Here is a 6,295-nt window from a genome sequence, read left to right as displayed (position 1 = left end):
TGGAGGCCGTGTGACTCGGGCACCGCTTAACGATGTCTTAGCCTCCTCCACACTCTCTTCACATACACATCAATGAAGACAACAACTCCCATGATCCCACGATGTCATTGAACACTGTCTTTTGGTATTGTTTTGATTTGGAAGGCCCTAGAGGCACAACTTTCATCTGTGGAGATGTGGCAGAGCAGGTTAATGTGTTCATCAGCTTGAACTGAATTTAACATGGTGGCCCAGTAACTAGTCAACTCAAAGCAAGGAAGGTCCTGGGTCTGACTCCCAGCCGGGGAGCATGCATGTTCTCCCCATGCTCGTTTGGGTTTTTTCCAGGTGCTTAGGTTTCCACCAACATTAAAATTTTGTTAATTCTCCTGTCAGTAGCCATGAACTAGGGATTGGCCTGGAGTTGGCATGGTGTACGTAGCAAAAACACTATAGGAACACTGCACATACAGGCCCATTACACATAAGTTTCAATAGTTGTATCCAGATAAAGTTTTCATAGGTGGAAAAGCAACATATTTTCGGTATTTCTCATTCTTTTAGATGTATAAAGACCAAGCCACAGGGCCTTTGTACCAACAGTAAAAGAGATGAGCGTTATAGAGTTATTGCTCAGTCCAGTCACACACAGGTTACAGGTTTTTCAGGCACACCTGTTCTATCTAATGCAATCCAACGCAACGGCCCTGCAATAAAGCATATCTTTGTGAAGCTTATTGTATCCAGTTTTTGTTGACTAAGTCAGAGAGGTGTTTATTTTAGCTCTACCACCATTTTTAGTCTTTACTTTGTGTATTATTATATAGAGGGGTGGTGTTGATACTGTGTAGTCCCCATAAATGTAAACAAAACATTAAAAACAACCTTTGAATATGTATTTTTCTTTAATATCAATAGGTTTTAGGTAAACAGCAAGCTCCCTTTGACTAAGAAAACCTGTAACCTACTAAAACTCCAGTTTAATCTGAGGTTCAGGGGCAGAATGTTGGAAAAGACAGACATTTCATGCCTCTTTGAAGATATCATTTGTAAAATATGGCCAGTATTTGAAGATAGCCCTGAAAACACAGGGGGTGGCTTATATATCACCAGAGTAATGGAAAACTGCTGCTCTTTGCTGGCTATCCTTGGGTGTAGCTATCATTAGTGAATTAGCTCATGGTTCAGTTGGCTGTGGAGCCAGTGGCCTGAGAGTTTGTCTGGAGCTGGTCTGAAAACAGCCTCCAAGATACAGTATGGAGGTGATTTACAGCAGCTCTGATCAAGAATATGATCAGGGAGGACAAGACAGACTCGAGACAGGATGGATGTGCAGCAGAAGCGACGGAGTCAAACATCAGCAGTGGGTAAAAAAAATTCAGATGGTGTGCAGCTGAATTTTTCTGTTTCGTATGGAAAATAGAAGTAAGAGTATTTCCTTTCGCTGTCATCTTGTGAAACGATTCAGGGCATTCGGACAAAGTGGAATTACAAGACAGGACAGGCCAGAGCTAGCCAGTTAGCATGATAACTTCTGTAGACATCTCTGTATCAGTACGGAGACGTAAAGTCACCACTGTCAATAATAAAGTTTTAAACCAAAATTGGCCACATCTTACAGACTGCTTCTTTAACAAGTCAATATGAAGTGTAAGGTAAGGTGCAAAAGTTTGCTAAATCGAGTGCAAACTGAGAAATCTTCACACGCTACAAGGTTTTGATGGAGGAAACTCATTCTCTAGTGTTTGTTTCTCACACAGCCAGTGTGCTCGTCAGATTACAGTAGCTCCATTTTTTGGTTTTCTCCTCGCAGCTGTTCTTTACAAGCCAGATCCTGAATGGTGGTAGACATCGGCCGTTTGGTTTGGCACTCCGAAAGAGACTGCAGTGTTTGTATGTGTGTGAGTGTGTGTGTGTGTGTGTGTGTGTGGGAGACAGACAGAGCGATGTCATGCAAACACTGCCCTGATGTGACTCCCCGTTCCCTACATGGTTTCCTCCTCTCCTCCAGTTAGTATTTCCCTCTCTCTCTATCTCTCTCTGTCTTTCTTTCTTGCCCTCTATTTGCCTTTCTTCTTCCTTCTGCCTAACTTCCCTTAACTGAGTCTTTTCCTGTGTGGTCCCAAGCAGTTCTCCTCTCACTTTCATCTCACTTGAAGCGATAATGAGCTTGATTGCATCACCCGCAGAGTCATTTTGACAAAACTTTGGATTAAAAAACACTTTGATCATGTTGAAAAAAAAAAATGTAAAAATCCCAAAAGGAAGAAGTTGTCAGCGAGAAATGATTCGTATTATACAGTGCAATTTGCTGTTACTGTAAAAAAGCACCTATAAAAAACTTTTTTATTCCACTAGTTTCTTTTTTTAGTTGATGCATCATCCATGGCAGACGTCAGCTCAGGGGAGAACGGGCGCACACGGTCCCCCGATAGAGAGCGTGTCAGTGCTTGATGAGAGGCCAAACAGCGTCCAGCCTGGGACGTCACGTTTTAAAGACACCAGCGAGTCGGAGCAGGTGCACAGCCACAAGCCAGAAGATAGCAGCTAGTTTAACACCTTCGCAGTCATTCTCATGGCGTGATGGGAGGTCTGCCGGGCGAAAGCGAGACGACAAAGGCCGACTGGAATTAAGCAGAAAATGTCTAACTATTTGATGGACAAAGATGAATTGAAAATGATGATGTTAGCGTGTGTGTTAGCGCGTGTGTGTGTTGGGGCGGGGGGGGGCATGCTTGTTTCTGTGGTGCAAAAGAGGAAAACAAAGGGCTTCATTGGTGGTTGGAGAGATTCAGTGAGTGTGTGTGTGTGTGTGTGTGTGTGTGTGTGTGGGCGCATGTGTGTTTTTTAGGTGTGCCCCAGAGCTCTTTGTGCCTTTTTTGATGGACTCAGCCTTTGTTGCCCCTCTACGTGTCACATGCAGCGACACAAACACGAGCACACACACACATATCTGCATACTTTAAGAGGACAGTAGATAGAGTGCCCCTAAATCCTCCATACTGTTAATTTCCTTAAATCCTCAGTTGACTCGAACATCGATGAAGTAATTTTGGAGACTTCGTGTGCACTGAACCACTAACCCCTAAAAATATCTTCCCGGTCAATCCAAAAAAATGCCCTCACAGCCCAAAATGTCCCCACAACAATAGCAAACTGTCTAAAGTCAGTCCCCGCAAGCACTGCTAAACCAGACCACACACACACGCACACGTGCGGGCAGCTGCCATTGGCTCTGCAGCGAGGGTCCCCTCCTGTCCCTATCCCCTCTCGCCTGCAGCTGCTGGCCAGCCTGTCAGTTCCCAGGCATCAAGCCATCAGAGATGACGCCTCCACACGCCACCAAGTGGTAATCACCTGTCCTGCATCGCTCAGCAACAGGGGCTCCATCCTCCAGGCAGCAGAGGAAGTTAATATTGCCACCAAATATGTTTATAGCTTCAGTGATGTGGTCTTAAAGCTGGAGGTGAAGGCTCAAGCTTTATATGATAAAAGCTATATAATATAATCTTAACCACCTGTGCTTCTGCTGCTGCTCAGCATCGTTCCCTGTATGCTAGTGGTTGGTTGGCCTGCATTGTCCCTCTGTAGATTCAATCACTGGCGTGTCTTCATCACCTCAGTCATAAAGCTTAAATGTTGGCCAGGTACCATCATGACATTTGTACAAAAGATCTCGATCACATTATATGTTTAAGACCTGACTTTCATACCAGGAGTTGAAGTGGATGGTGGTGGAGCTGTGGGCATGAATGCTGCTAAGCCAGTGACCGCAGTTCGAGACTGTGTTTAAACATTTATATGGGGATATTTTCAGGGAGAGCTCAGGACAGTTTCCAGCCATGTTTGTGGTTGACCAAAACAGGTGTTTTGAGCCAAAACTTGATCTTTTCCGGACCCTATTACTCACTGAAAAGTGTGCCTGAAGAAATGTAAAGCTGCAACATAAAGACATGTAAAGTCTGAATATAACTATGGTTTGCAGAAAAGTATATTGCCATGTGTTGCCCTTAATTATGAGTCAATTCTCACCTTCCTTCCCTCAGACCCATGCATTATATCCACCTGAAAAATACTGTAAGTGTTATCACTCTATTCGCAGCCTGCCATCTATCTCCGACTTAATTTGTATACTCAGGCTGTGACCTATAATCTTCTGCAATCTTTTTATCATATCTGTTAAACTGCAGTGTGTTGTATATGTCTGAACTTTATTTGTTAGCTGCTGCCTGTCTTGGTCAGGACGCTCTCATGAAGAAGGTTATTAACCTCAGTGAGGCCTTTTCCTGCTTCAATGAATACAAAAAAATAAATAATTACAAATCACTGTGGAACTTCAAATAATTACAAATCATGTTGATTTGTAATTATTTGAAGTTCCACAGTGCTTTACATTTTCCAACCAGGATTAAAACCTTTTACGACTGCAGTAAAGGAAATTAAATCAGACAGTTAAAATAACAAAAAAATTGAATAAAACACCCAGCACTTGGGTAAAAAACAGGAGACATGCTTAGAACAAAATGGCATGTTTGCATTAATAAAAGTCTTTTATTTGTACGTCTTTTAGGGAAGATGACTACAATGTACAACTTCAAAAATGATTGGGTGAAACGCGATGGGAAAAAATTTAGCATTTTTATCAAGCTGATCAGACAAATCCCTCGTAAATACTATGCGTTACTTTTTCATTTTAAAATAGGCAAATTTGCCTCGAGTAACTGATGTCCCATGACCTCGTGTTCACTGCTTTTGTTGTCCACAGTTCTCACTATAATGTCGATAATGCAAACTATTTGCTTTGTGATATGTAAGTACGCATGGCAAACAACATCACCTTATCACCATATTACCATATCATTAAGTTCCTACTGGGCTTTTTTGGCCAGGTACTGAACAATCCAAGACCCTGTACCGGTCCATGGCCCAGTGATTGAATTAGTATAACTAACTAAAGTATAACTCTGGCGACAGTCTACTTTTTGGAGAATCTACATCCATTGGAAGACATACAAACTGTGCAGTAGCTTGTCTCAAGATACCTTCTGATTTAATGTGACATTGACATCATGTGTCTCAAACTCCGAGGACACAAGTCTTTTAAAATGGCTCACAAGTATATTGTTCTGTTGCTGATGAAATAAAACTGATTTCCTGAAATGGCTGGGCCCTGTAGGGACATCTTCAGCTACGGACCAACTCGTGAGCACTTGGAGCAGCAAGCTGCTTCATATAGGATTGCACCACAAAGATGAACTACAGCGCCTTTATTCACAGTAATGAAAGATCCTACTGACGTGCAGACACAAGCTGTCAGTGTCAGACGTACCCTGATGGGTTCCCACTATTTATCCAAGCTGTCTTTCGTTCTGCTGTGTGCATATGTGTGTCTGTGGGTTTGTTTGTGGGTAGTGTGCCATGGTCTCAGTATGTCCCTGACCTACTTTGACGTCACTGTGGGTTCAAAGTCGTGCGTATAGGAATGTGTACAGTACAGGAACCTGAAGGACAATCTGATATTTCTGAGCCACATCCTCGCTACATCAGTGAACTCAGAGTTGCATGCATGCATTGTGTATATTATTTGTACTCATGTGCACCGTAATCCGGCTTGTGTGCACGCGTTTAAGGATTAATTTTCTTCACCTGACAACTGGAAAACAGGCAGAAGTCTGGGGATAAAAAGGGAAAGGCTGAGGAGATGTGCCGCGGGGCAGGTGAAGCTCGGGGAGCGATGGGTGGAGGCGAAAAAGGGAGCAGGGGCTCGACAGCAGGGGGGCCGCTCAGTTCAGTGGGTAATTGTGGAGGGGGTCACACAGGTCCGGACCTCATTAAGAGAATTGTCTGGGAACTTTCAGGCTCTGAGCCGCCGTCATGTCACCTGCCTTCTTGTCATAGGAGGCAGCGTAAGGAAAACAGCGGCTTATTAACGTGTCTCTCAGTTTTCCAGGTCACGCGGTTCACTATTAGAGTCAGGGAGATCAACGCACACACACACAGATACACACACACCAACACAGAGCAGTTTGGCAGGAAGCACTTTTGAGATACGAGCCCATAATTGACACACACACATCTGACATCTGCGGACTCGAGGCGTATTAAAGACAGGTACATCATCTCAACCTGTATCGCTTTTGATCGTCTTTTCTCGAGCGTCTTCTCTTCTCTTTTCCACACACACCCCCTCCACTCCACCCCTCTGTTCTTAATTTGTATTCACAGGGGGGTTCTTCGCTGTCTGAGGTTACATAGATGAGAATTGGGGGGGATTTGGGGGATTTCTCTCCAGCAGCTTTTTAAAGAGGGTGAGGTA

Source organism: Acanthopagrus latus, chromosome 12 (genome assembly GCF_904848185.1).
Source record: "Acanthopagrus latus isolate v.2019 chromosome 12, fAcaLat1.1, whole genome shotgun sequence".
In the NCBI taxonomy this organism is placed as follows: Eukaryota; Metazoa; Chordata; class Actinopteri; order Spariformes; family Sparidae; genus Acanthopagrus; species Acanthopagrus latus.
Note: the sequence above shows the minus strand (reverse complement) of the source record.